General features: G+C 39.4%; 1 protein-coding gene across 1 annotated transcript in view; it reads right to left on the bottom strand.

The window, feature by feature from the left end:
• The window catches only part of ext1b (exostosin glycosyltransferase 1b), a 150,080-nt gene that overhangs the window by 67,223 nt on the left and 69,001 nt on the right, over positions 1–13,856 (bottom strand). The gene's annotated exons all lie outside the window — the stretch shown is intronic.

The following is a 13,856-nucleotide window of genomic DNA, read 5'->3' on the forward strand; positions in this document are numbered from 1 at the left end:
CTACTGTGGCTCTAAAGTTATGAACTTCTTACGTTTGAGTTTCTCTTTTAAATCTCACCTCAAACAGATCAGAAAAACACAATTACTAACCATTTTAGTAGTTAGACCACCATTATAGTGGTCAAACTCCAGTAGGCTACTATAATGAACTTCTACTGTAGGTCTTTGAGTCTTAATAATGATAAAAAGAGTTAATCTTTTGGTGAACACTTACACAGTAAAGTGTACTGCTACGTCAGCAGACAAATGTATAGATCAGTAGTTTTATTTAATTTATTTCTTAAGTTTAGTTCAACAGTAGTGAGTACAGTAAATGATCGGTATCCGATGTGATTTTTTCCTCTGCAAAGATTCTATGTTAATTCTTCAACAAAAATACTCAAAATCTTTGTTGTGCCTGATTATGAATCAGAAGGATTTAATTTGAACAAGTTGTTCAATTTGAACAGTTTCTCTACAAGTAGTTTATATCAGTGACACATTTAATGATTGTGAGCTGAAAGCGTAAATATAAAACCAGGATATTTGAGGTGAAGCAGTCCTTTCTACTTAAATGCAACATATTTTCTGTGGTCAAGTGTTTCTCCAGAGATTTTAAACATGTAGGTTAATGCCCTAATTACTACTTTAGTCCATGAAAACAGTTTTATAACATCTTTTTTTTTGGCTCAGAAGGGAAGCCTCAGCCTAAAATTAGGTCTTGGATTTTTTTTTTAGGATTCCTATAATAAACAGGAAGTGTGCAGAGGGAAATAAATGAGCAGCTGAGGCCACAAGGGTCTTAAAACAACATACCATTGAGTGCATTGAGAAATGGGATTCAGTAATTGTTGAGACATTCTGGGGAGTCATTATTTGCTCCAACTATAGAGGAGTGCATCATTAACTCCTTTTCATAGGATGGAAAGCAGTTTGAAGGACTGGATTTTTTTTAGGTGAATGACAGATGATTAACTGCAAAAATATTTCTTCAAAAATCCCAATTAAATGGGAAAAGTCATGCCCAAGGGCTAAACTGTACTCAGTGAATTACAAGTAATTGCTTCCATAATTTTGACTTTGTGAAGAAACTTGCTTTTATTAGTTAGACTAAAGATCAAAATCAATGAGAAAAAAATATTGATATTCATATTGTATGGACAATAAAACTAAAGTATTACAAAAATGACTAAAAGGAAAGCAAAATAAGCCAGATAGCACCTCTCTGTAGAGCAATACTTCTGCTTATTTCCTAAGGGTAATGGTAACAAAAACAAGAAATTAGGAATAGAAAGCACAAACGTTTCTCCACAATTACAGGAGTAAAAATTTTTTTGTCTAAGACAAAAAGAGAATAAAACTGAAAACCAGAGCTGTGAAACAAATCACCCTCACTTGGAAATGAGAAAAGAGCAATTTGCCAGACAAGATGAGAGAGAATAAAGCTGTAGCGCTTTTTTTTTTTGGAAAGCTGATGCAATTTACTTTGCAGTGGTACAGCTGGGGAAATAAAAAGGTCACACAGATTTATATTTAGAGGCCGCAGGGAGGAGTCGTATGCTTCTCCGTTCTGCTCTGCACCCATAACCCAGCAATGGCGGGTAATGAAAAACCAGATTAATTTGCTGGTAATGGCAATGCACCGTACAGTTAATGGCTGATAGTTTTGTTTCTGACATAAATATAAGGGTACGCTCTGAACGGGTTAGCTCTAATTAGCAAGGATCAAAGAAATAGGTGCCACATTTTGATTCTTGTATCCCTGCAGCTCAATACCTTCTTTTGAAATTTTCTTGTTCAAAGCTAAATTAGCTTTATTCTAAGTCAAAAGTTTAAATTCTGCTAATATAAGATTAGCTAACTGTAAGCTCACATTTCTGCAATGCTAATGGGCTTCTAAATATTAAGTTAGCCTCTGACTAAGCTGTGTGGGAAGTTATATTTTGGCTAGGCTAATTGGCTACTTTGCTGTGTGGGAGTTTAGCTTTATGCTAACGTTTTATACGCTCGTGGTGGCAGCATGTAAGTTCTGGTTCTGTTTTATTCTTAACTTTTCTGTTGAGGCATTGCAGTTTGGATTTCTACTTAAACTTTTTTAGCTTTTGGACAGTTAGAATGTGTAACCATGACAACCACAAACATCAGTTCAGGTTCAGAAATGAAGGAATGGGCCGTACGTTAGCTTAAATCAAGCTCTGTGGTAATGTACATATGATAAGTGGGACGCTAACGTGCTAATCCAGCAATAATTGTGTGCTAAAATAGTACAGAAGTAAGTTCTGTGGTAATATGAATGACCTTCAAATTGGAGATTTAGCTTTGTGTTAGACTACATTAACAATGTATTACGCTAAGTGGAATTTAGCTTTGCGCTAGGCTAAGCAGAAACAAAATATTTAGCTTAGATTTGTTCTAAGAATTGGAATTTTACTGTTTGCTATTTTCAGTGTTAGCGGAAGAGTAAATGTAACTTAGGTTAATGCTAATCTAATGTTGAATTGACATCTGTGACATTTAGCTACGTTAAACTATAGCTGAAGTTATCATTTCATCGTCAGCTAAGTGGCAGTTTTCATATTAATAGCAGTCTTTAAAACAACCACAAAGAATAATTATGTATTAATTTGTTGTAGTTTTCCAAAGACAGACTAAACGATTAATCATAATATTACCCATTTCCCCTTTAAAATTACTGCTAGCTTCTTTTTAAGCTGTCCATCTTCATGCGCCATCACCTCCCTTTCCTCAGCGCTCAGATTAACGTTAGCTTAACGGCTGGAAAGAGGCCTTGAAGCCTTGTTTAACCGTAGCTGTGCTAACATGAGCCATTTGCTAATAGTACTGACTGGTGTTTATGCTTCTCCTTCTGCTGTCCAAGCAGAGTTCTCATCCGTCTTCTTTATGTCTATTTGTGTTGGAAATCCAACTCCCATCGGGAAAACTCTGGTACTTAAAACACGGAGAGAATATATATAGTAAACATGTAGATGGAGAATGAGATGAACGCCAGGGGGACTAGCCTGACGAGAAAGCCTGGGAACGTTTCAGGCAAATGCAGGACTAATTAGGGCATGCGAAAACACCCACAGGCACCCATGAGGCTTTGTTTTTATTTTTTCTCCCCCCTTCGTTACTTCAAGAGGTCCCAATCGTCTGCTCTTCAGCGAGAAAAGATTAATGCCTAAAATTTGCCGCTGGTCCTTCTCTCCAAAAACTTTTAACCTGTGACTAAGCTGGCGTTGATGCACCTCTAATGAGTTATAGAAGGTATTCCACCGCCGCCCCGATCTCCTCAGGCAAGGTAAGACATCAGCAGAGATCAGTCATGGGATGCTAGCAGAGCTGTCAGAAGCACCATCTGCTGGCTGTCATTTACAGGACCGTACATATCGTCTGGCTACACCAGGGGATGAGTGCGTGCGTACAGGAGTGGAAGGGATAATGTTCCCGTTGTGTTCGGTTTCATAAGCCGGGATGGGACACAGGAAGTCGATTTGATGCGGTTAAGATAAGGATGTTACTTAAATATGCAGAAAAAAAAATATCCTAAAACGACGAGGTGAAGCGAAGCTTACGTAAAATATCTAATATCCAACAGCAGCAGATAAAATGTTTTATCAAGATTTAATTATGTACATTGAAAATAAGAAATGGTTGATTAAAAAGTTATTTAGAAATGGAGAAAATTGAACCATTAATTAAATTAGTAGGACTGTAAATGTTTTAGAGCTTCAGGGTTCAAACTGGCAGAATGACTACAAGAATGTAAAGGAAAATGAATGAGTGAATAAATGGATGGATGGATGATTGAATGGATGGATGAATGAGTGAATAAATGGATGGATGAATGAGTGAAAAAATTAATGGATGGATGAATAAATGGATGGATGAGCTGGTGATGAAATGGTTAATATTTTTCCATCCTCTCATGTTTTTCTTCATATTTTCCAGACCTTTAATCTCCTTTATTCCGTTTCTTCTCCTCGTTGTTTTTCCCTCTTTACGTTTTGCTAATTATTAGAAATGAACCATTTCAGTGAAGCAGCAGAGAAAAAATAAAACATTGTTTCCTTTTGTGTTGGGGTCCATTTTTTTCCAGGACGGGATTTTCTCTGCTTCATTTCACAAAGCTCCTTGTCAGCTTTTCCAGACGTTCTTGCGACACGACGGGCCGTCTGCCGTCTGATTCACGATTCGCCGTGTTATGACAATAACACCGGCTCTTTTTGGCCAGATGAACAATGACTTTGTCTGAACTTGGCAGATATCTGTAAAGCCACAGCGCTGCTTCAACAGAATGAGCTCATCTCTGCAGGACGGGGTTTAGAGTGAGTAATGCTGGCCTCCTCAGCCACGCTCATTACAACCAAATTAGGTCGCATTGTGGCGGTAAGCTCCAGTAATCAGACTACCTCTGCAGTCTGGATTAATTGGCTCATCATTTATACAAAACTCACCTGATGCGCACTAAAACGGGCGAGAATCCTGTCAAACCTCCACTACTTGAAACACAGGAAACCAAAGCCAGAGTTCAGGGTTTCCTCTAGGACTTTTCTCTAAATCGTCGTGGTGGGTGAGATGGCACCGCTGATTAAAAACCAGAACCAGGGAGCCTTCGAAACGTATCTGAAACTTTACACAAGAAGGCCAAACTACATTAATTATAGCTGCAGCAGTTGTGAAAAAAATAAAAATCAAGCTAATCCACCTTCTCCCAATGCTAACTAGAAACAACCAATTAGACTCAGGAGGAGGGTCTTAGTGCTGTCAATCAACACTCCTTGTGGTGCTGCAGATACCTGCTCCCTCCCCATTTGCTCTCTGCAGCGATGCAGCTAGCTAAATAACTAGCAAGATAAAACTAACTAGCTAGTTAGCTCAAGATAGCTAGCTTGAGCTAACTCAAGCGCATTCATGCTTAAGCTAGTTAAGCTTAATCTTAACTAGCTTAAGCCAGTTAGCTCAAGTTAGCTGTCTTGAGCTAACTAGCTAGTTAGTTTTATCCAGCTAGTTAGATAAATTTTAAAAAATGTTATAGGCAATAAAATGTTAATTTTTTAATTTAAAAAATGCATTTACTTTCTTTTTATATTTTAATGTATTTCTAATATTGTATAAAAATGGTTTAAGTGTTTAAATAAAAAATCTATAATTTTTAGATAACTATTTTTATCCAATTAGATGATTAATAGTCGGAATAATTGATAACTAAAATAACAGTTTGCTGCAGTCCTACTTTTCTTGTTTCAACAATTCTTGAGTTGTTAAATCTGAGTTAAATAATAATTTCATACTGAAAAAGAAAAAGTTCAAATTCTTAAAGCCGGAAACAAGACTCATGTCAGCAGGGCCGGATTTAGGAGGATGGGGGCCCCTGGGCTGGAGACAGGATGGGGGCCCCTGGGCTAGAGTCAAAATATATATATATATATATATATTGTATGTGTTTGTTTTGTTTTAGAGGATGAGCAGAAAATGACCGAACAGTAAGTTTTGACAACTTACAACTTTAATAAGCCAGTTGTCACAAACTACAAACAACTCTGAACTCTTTTCTAGAAAGACTAAACCACATGTTGGGGTTGAAACTAGAATATGATGCTTGCATCACAAAATATCAGCTGTCTCAAAACAGCAGTTAACACTATTAACTCCAACCAAATTCAAATTTTGACAGCACTCCGGTCCTCGCTCAGCCCAGTAAGCTTGCACGGACTCGTCAATTTCCCCCCAATGCGCCGGATCGGTACTGGACGGATCCACAGTCGTCTTTCCATCTGCGGAAGAAGATCCCGCTTCCACCGACTCTGACTCCACAGACGCCAGTCCAGCCACCGACTCAGTCACGGTTAAAGGTTCTGGCTGGATCTTAGTGCCAGTGTTAGCATAGCTAAGGGTTCGAGGAGCGGGGGATAACGATGTTTCTGCTCCATCTCCGCTAACAGGTTGAAAAAAGCCTGTCAGTTTGTTTGTCGCCTCTTTGGCGCGATGCTCTTTTTCTTTTCTCTTCCTTCTTTTCTGCGCTCCGCTGCCATATTTTCTGTTGTCCGCCATTGTAAAATAATATTCCCTTGACGCTCCTCCTCCCCAATGCGTAAGATGCGTCAAAAGTGGACCAATAACAAGCAAGCATTCAAGATGGACGTTTGCCAGAACAAATTGGAACATTTTTCATCGGTGCTGTCAAAATCATCGTAGTCATTGATTAAATCCTGACACTATCCATTCACAAAAATATAAAACATCCTTCGGGGCCCCGAAATGCCGGGGCCCCGGGCTGCAGCCCCGGTAAGCCCCTGCTAAAATCCGGCCCAGCATGTCAGTGATCACCGTTTATCACAAATGGTGGCAGATAAACAGTTTATCTGCAACGGTATGTTGTAAAAGTTTCTACCTATTAAAGAAGCGTGCTTAGAAAAAGACAAAATCTTTGTATCGTACTTAACATTTTCCATTGTAAGAAAATTATGTTGCTAATAATTTTACCCTGATTACAAATAAAAAGTCTCCATCTGAGCCGAATGCAACAAATTCGAACCATTCTTGAACTACAGTTGGGGGCCGCCAAAACTCTACAGAGGGTCGCCTCAGATGGCCCCCGGGCCGCACTTTGGACACCCCGATGTAGAGGAAACCCTGTGAATGTTTCGTGTGGAGGAAACAGTCAACTGTGGGTCACAGCAGAGGAGATAATAAGGCTACATCGTTACACTGCTCATGTTTTAGTCACATCAACAGCATACTAAAGCTTCCCCCCGTTGGAGCAAATTCTTGTGAGCTGCATGAAAGAAGAACCCGAAGACACTCCAGATTGCTAATAACCTTCAAATGTACGTGTAAAATTCTCAGCAGGCAGCGCTGCTGACCGCAGTTCACATGAAGCGCTCATTAAAGAAAGATTTAATTCGCTTTGCTCCTCGAACTCAACCTTGTACAACAACCCTTAATAATAATTAAGCTCAGGCAGCGACAGAAGCAGGAAGAGGATGAGATGGAATCGGAGGGGAAGGTGGCGGAAATGAACAAGCGAGAGAAGCAGGAGCGGGCCGGGGTTTTCCACTGGCCGGCTGAGGAGTCGCAGCGCCAGGCGAGGCTCGCTGAAAAGCGGCGATATTCATCAAGCCGGCCTGACAGCGAGTCTACAGAGGGTCGCTCTTTAAACAAAGGCTCTGACGCCGCTGGCCCGGCTCCAGAGAAACTCATACTCTGAAGGGGATCCCCTCAAACCCAGAGACCTCCAGGGAAACAGGCGGATGAATGGCCGAGTCGACGGGGGGAGAAGAATCTGGAGGCTCAGAGAAACGGAGAGAGGAAATAAAACACAATCCCAGGCGTGAGACAGAAGCTCCACAGGGGATCCTGTGAGGACCTGACTGACATTTGTTTAATGGATGCCCATACATTATGAATGTTTTCATCCAGAGGAGCAACTGTGATTCCAAACTCTGATTTTCAAAGTGATGGGAAAGCAAACTCACAAGAAAATGCCTTAAAGGTGACCTGTTGTATTTTGTTGAACAGGTTAAAATACGCCTTATACAAAATAAATACAGTACACTTTTTGAACAAAAATATTCATAGATAATGAGATTTTAGTTTGATCAGTTCTGCCTATTTTGAACTGTTCTAGGGTGTCTTGTCACTTTAAATCCGAATAAGCTCTTGTGGCCATGCCCCACAACTCAACATTTACACTCACTCCTGAAAACGGCTGCAAACAGATGCACAACTACACAAATATACATCTTTGAAAAGCAGAAACTGAGCCTCCTGCACAAACAACCAGAATACAGCAGGTTGTTTCTGAATTGTAAGTGAACAACAAAACACTTGTCTTTTCCAGCAGCCATTGCACGTTGCGTACAGCAGTAAAACCATCTGAACAAACATGCAGGAACATGGGTGGGGTTGCAGTGTGTTAAAAAAAAAATCAAGGTTTTTGAAATGGCTCGTTTTCCAAACACCAAAAAAACAAAACGTTTTTAGAAGCAGTTTACACCCAAATGGAAGTATGAAAACATGAAAAATGCTTATAAAAACAGACCAAACGCTTAAAAAAACCCAAACATTTTCTTGCAATAAGTTTTAATGTCTTTTAGTGTTTGAGCCTCTTCAGAAACGTTTGAAACACAAATCACAAATTAGCAGGCACTGCCCATTACCTAGCAACCCCAGCCAAGCCTGTCCCGGTTACCTAGCAACCAAAGCGGGACTTGAGCACATTTGGTCAGCTGGTTTTACTGCTGTATGCCCTGCTGGAAAAGACAAGTGTTTTGCTGTTGACTTATCATTCAGAAACCACTTGCTGCATTCTTATTGGTTGTGCAGGAGGCTCTGCTAATGCTTTTCAAAGATGTACAACTCTATAATTGCGCATCTGTTTGCAGCCATTTTCATGTGGGAGTGTAAACGTTGAGCAGCAGCAGCTTATTTGGATTTAAAGTGACAAGACGCCCAATAACAGCTCAAGATAGGCAGAACTGAGCAGACTAAAATCTAACCTGTTCAACAAAGAATAATAGATCATCTTTAAAAAAAAAATGCAGTGAGAAGCTTATGGAAGGATACCAAAAACAGCACAATGGTGAAAAACAACCATTTTTTAAATTTACACTTTCTTCAAGCCATGACAGAAAGTGTTATTTTCCTGCTTTTCCTGGCTTGTCACTTTGGAAGAAACCCAGCTTGTGCTTAAAAGAATGAATGAGAGATTGACACCTGTAACATTTTTAAGCCACTCTAACCCAGCTCTGCGTTTATCAGACTGCTTGGAGCAGCAGCAGAAAGCCAATCTGGCATCGCTCACCCACTATCTCGCTCACTGCGACTTGTCAGGGAGCCCTGGTTCTTAGACAGGCCCTCCTCCGGGTACTGAGAAGTGACACTTGTGTTGACTGAAGCAAAACAAACCTCTGACTGTGCCACGGTTGCTCAACAGGATAGCCGAACGTCCAGCGGCCTCACCCGCCGCCTTAACGAGCGTCTTGGCTCAGGGAGCGGCTTCGTTATCCATTTATGTCAGCCAGCTGATTTGTCTTGCAGCACAATAGGGGAAATATTCAGCAGCATTTTCTTTATAAGCCTCTTGAGAGTGTTTACGTTATCAGCGTGCACACACCTCTATCAACACTATTGCTCCAATGCACCCTGAGCCGCGGGGATAAAGGAGGAAAAGAGCCTCTCTGGGAGGCTTTGATATGTGCTAAAATACATACATGGCTACTTCACCGGCTAACGCTGCTCTCCTTGAACACCTCTCCAAAAGCGGTGGGTGGGTTTATGAGTGAATTCCTCCCTCTCTGCTCTCCAGAGACATTTTCTGCTGCCTGCAGATAAGTGTGGAATTCAGGCTTGGCGAAACGGACGCTTCGAGCGGCGATGACCGCCAAAACTGAAGCCCTCCAGCACTCGAAAGACTTTGGAAAACAAAATCAGCCAAACAAGAACAAATAACATAAAAGACAAGGAGGCTATTATGAGCGCCGGACGATCCAGTGAGCTGTGTGGGTTTCATTATTCCCCCAGCAAGTGAGCCGACTGCCGTCTCCTCCCTGCACGTCTCCAACCAAAGCGGAGTCGTTTCTAATTTAATTTATACAGGAACCGGGCAGTGCGGAATGACAGTACATCATAGGAGTGTGCGTGTGGGGTACAGCGGGGAAGCAGGCAGATCAACACACTTCTGACTGGAAGTGACAACCCTTGTCCCAAAGCGATGTAGTCCACTGAGAAAGTTCACACACTCAAAGACCGACTTCATCCCTACAAGACCGATGGACGTTCCCTTCACCGACACACAAAGACGTGAAGTCCTGATTTTTAAGATCTTTTCAGTGATGGAGATACCAGGGTACATTTTAAGAGTTGTTGCAGACTTTGAGTGCGTACACACCAGCCATGTTTAGGCCACTTGAATTGAACTCTGGTTTGTTTGCCTAGAAAGTCCGGTTTGTTTGTGGAAGTGTGAAGGCCTAATCAAACTCTGATGTGGACCAAAGAAGTGAACTGGTCCGTCTAAGAACCCTCATCTCGGTTCTGCTGGTGCAGTTTGATTGCATATGTGAACCGCTCCAAAAGCAGGAAGTGGACTACAGCACAAGGGATTCTGGGTAAATACAATAAAACAAACATGCTGGGAAGAAATGGCAAAAAGACAAAATCAGCATTGCTGGACAAAAGTTATTGTTAGAGGAATGAAAACATGTAGCGCACTTCCCAGATCTGTTGTGAATGTAACAAATGCTAGAGCTTTTAAAAGAGCCTTGCTAAATTATTCTACTACAAAATGTTATAATTGTGAAAATGAGTTATGTTTCTAAAATAAGGTAATTATTTTATCATATAAAGTGTGATAATTCTGAATTCATGAATTAATGTGCTATGTTTTTAATATTATGTTAAGTATGTGTAACATTTATTGTAATAAATGTTATTTTTATAATGTGGACTCCAGTAGCCATTTTTAGGAAAATGGCTACTGGAGTCCAAATAAACAAAACAGAAATCCTACAACCACTAAAATCTGATGACACTCAGATTAGTTTGCATTTCGTGAAGAGTTAAGTTTCACTCTTGTCTTCTCTGGAGGTTTATGTGTTGTTTCCTTTGGTGGTTCTTGGTGCAGCGCCCCCACTGGCGAGGAGGGGACCAGGTTTGGATTATTTAATACAGCAGTGTGAAAGGGAACCGCAGCTGCTGAAAATGTAACAAATGTTGCAATTTTGTCCCCCAACTGAATCAAGTCTACTGGTCTATCCGGGTTTAAAACAAGCTAAAGCTGTAAAGTAATATGTCGCTAATAGGTTTTCCATCCTCAGGTTTGAACTTTCACCTACAGATACATTTCTCAAGGTCAAAATGTCCTGGTCAGAGTTGGATTTATAAGTATTTTCAATGTTTATATGTTATAAAACATTTCCCTTTATTTGAGTAGATCTGGTGTTTAGATCTGTTTGCTTCTTCAACTTAGTTACTAATTTGTGCAATTATCTTTTGTAATTACACTTCAACTAAAGTCTTATTTATGAGCAATTATATAGTGTAATATAAACTGCTACAAAAATAAAATCACAAATGAAGAATATAATAACAGGAGAAAGACTAATAGACCAAGTTGTCAGTGTTTCATTTAGTTTCATAATGTGTAAAGAAGTGAAATTGTGTAATTTTATGAGACGAGAACTTATGTTGTATTTATTGTTTTATGATCTCAGTTTGCTTTACTTGCTTAAAATCCTCTGATACTTTGATTGGGTAATGATTTACCATTTATAACACAGCAGGCTCCTCCACAGACGTGTTTTGTTGTTTTAATAATCCGTTTTATGAGCATTTTGGGGAAGCATGAAGGGTGCAGCGTTTGAACCTCAGCAGGAGCTTTATCCTTTAAGCCTGGCCTGGTTTTCTCTGGATACTTACAGTTTTTTTTTACGGCATAAAATTACATTTATCGGGTAAACTGGCAAGTCCAAGATGGCTGCGTGTGCATGTTTGCCTCTGAGAAGTAACTGTCCACCGGCACCATAAGAACCGGAACGTCTCCAGTAGATAATCTGGTTTCATTTTGTCATATTTTGGGAGGATTGTTTTAAAACATGTTCTTTTCTTCCCCCTTTTCGAAGCTACTTATCTATTTGTCTTCATCTTCCATAGGTACAAAAAAGAAGCTTTATGAAGTTTAAGATATGTTTTGCAAGGTTTTAAGTACATTTTGTGAGCAACAGTTCTCTGAAAGTTGTTCAGTACTGAATAAATGAAACGAGTTAAAAACAGTCCTGTAACATGAAAAATTTGAAATAGAACTAAAGGTTCTCATTAAAATCATAAATTACCTTAAAGATTATTAGAAATTTAGAAAGCGTAGAAGAGAAGGAAAAATGTGCAAAACGTATCTGAATAAATACTTTTTGAAAAAGGAAAGCTTACCTTATTTTCATCCAGTCTGTCACAATAAAAAATTTTGCTGGACAATAAATTGTCCCAGTAATTATTGCGATAAACAATAATATATTTATTTTGAGACCATTTTCATATAATATTTTGATAATGCCATAAAAATGCAAGTTTGGGCTCTCAAAGTAAAAATAACGTTTAATTTTATGAAGAACTCTTAACACTGGAATTGAAAGATATTTCAAATGAAAACCACTTACAATTGAAACCACGAATGAAATGTTTTATGACGTCTCCGTCAACTCCGTCAATATTTTTTTCCAAAAAATATTAATAATCAGAATAGAAAATGAGATCATTTAAATTTATCAAGCAATTCATTGCTTGATGTGACAGACTTAATCTTCATTATTGATTAATATCAATAAAAGTTATCAAATGAAGGTAAAGATCTCCACTTTTATTGATTTTTCTTTTAAACAACTGTTCCTTCTTGTTTTGGATGTTGTGTATTTTATTTAATTTAATAAAGAATTTTGAATTAAATCAACTTTACTGTTGGGATAAAATCAGATGGATCAAACTTGAAGCAGAAATCAAAAACATCCGTGAAGTCATTACTTTCTAGAATTTGTTTTGGTATTTAAAATGGAGTAAACTTTGACACTTCGCACAGTTATAGATGAAGCAAAGCGATCGCGTCAGGGAGTAAACGTTGGCACAGTGCAGGGAAAACACGGCTCCACTTTCAGTAGGAAAAGAAACCAGCAGCATGCAGATCAGGGCTGCGGCGTAATGCGAAGTAAAAACTCTGCGGTGCGGCAGAAAGCCTCTGAAGTGGGGTTAACTGAGGTGTGGGAGGGACTGTGTCTTGGTAAAAGAGCCTGGCGAATGTCGCCGCAGCCACCCCGAACACTTTGTCTGGCTGATGAGTTCAAACAGGACATGGTAATAGCCTGTCTCCAACATTCCCCTAACCATAAATCTCCCAGCAAGAAAAATGGGAAAGCAATCAGGTGGGAAGACGGTTCTGGGCTTGTGCGAGTCAGAGAGTTCGTTCGTGTGGCAGGGAGGAAAAACGAAGGGAAACGAGACGAGAGGAGAGCGAACAACACGGCGAGGACGAGCTCGACTCTGAATCAGCAGCTTTTCCTCTGGGAGATGATGAGGGAAGCACTCGAGATATTGTTTTAGTTTCCATCAAAAGTTTAATCCGTAAATCAATTAATATTATTGAAGTGTAGGAGATAATAGAGCTGGCCTAAAGAGGAAGAAGCTTCGCTCTGAGCAGAACATAAAGTTTCTCAATGCGACTCATTTAATCGATGTGATCAAAACTAAAAGGTAAGCTTGAAGATTTGGGCTTAGGTCCATTTCTACGGGCTTCCCCGACCTATTAATCAAAGTCCCAATGGATCTGGGAAAGAATAAGTACCATAACCTTCAACGAGAACCACAGAGTCACATGAACACTGGCAACTAAAATTTATGCTAACATAATCTGCAATCTAAAGTAAGGTAATTTTATTTATATAGTACATTTTCAGCAATAAGGCAGTGTTTTGAATATTATAAACTAAACATTGACCAACATTTTGATGTTTAACGATGGTACTCATCAAAATGTAATGTTTGTTCAATTGTTGAACAACTGTGTGCTGTTTTCTTTATAAGTTTGTAATTTTGTGTTTTTATTATATAAAGCACTTTAAGCTGCTGTTATGTGCTACACAAATAAAGTTGATTGATTGATTAATTGATTGATTGGCCAAACCTTGGTCTCGGTTTGGTTGAAGTGAACTCTGGTCCGGTTTGAATGTGAATCAGACTGGAGAGAGTTCCAAAAAATCAGGAAGTGGATTATGGAGCAGGGCATTCTGGGTAAATACAACCAAAACAAACTTGCAAATCTAGTGGAGGTGGAATAAATGGATCCTGGCCTTTTACCAAAGAGAAATCCTCCAATCGCTAAAATGTGGCGCTAC

Source organism: Xiphophorus couchianus, chromosome 13 (genome assembly GCF_001444195.1).
Source record: "Xiphophorus couchianus chromosome 13, X_couchianus-1.0, whole genome shotgun sequence".
NCBI lineage: Eukaryota > Metazoa > Chordata > Actinopteri > Cyprinodontiformes > Poeciliidae > Xiphophorus > Xiphophorus couchianus.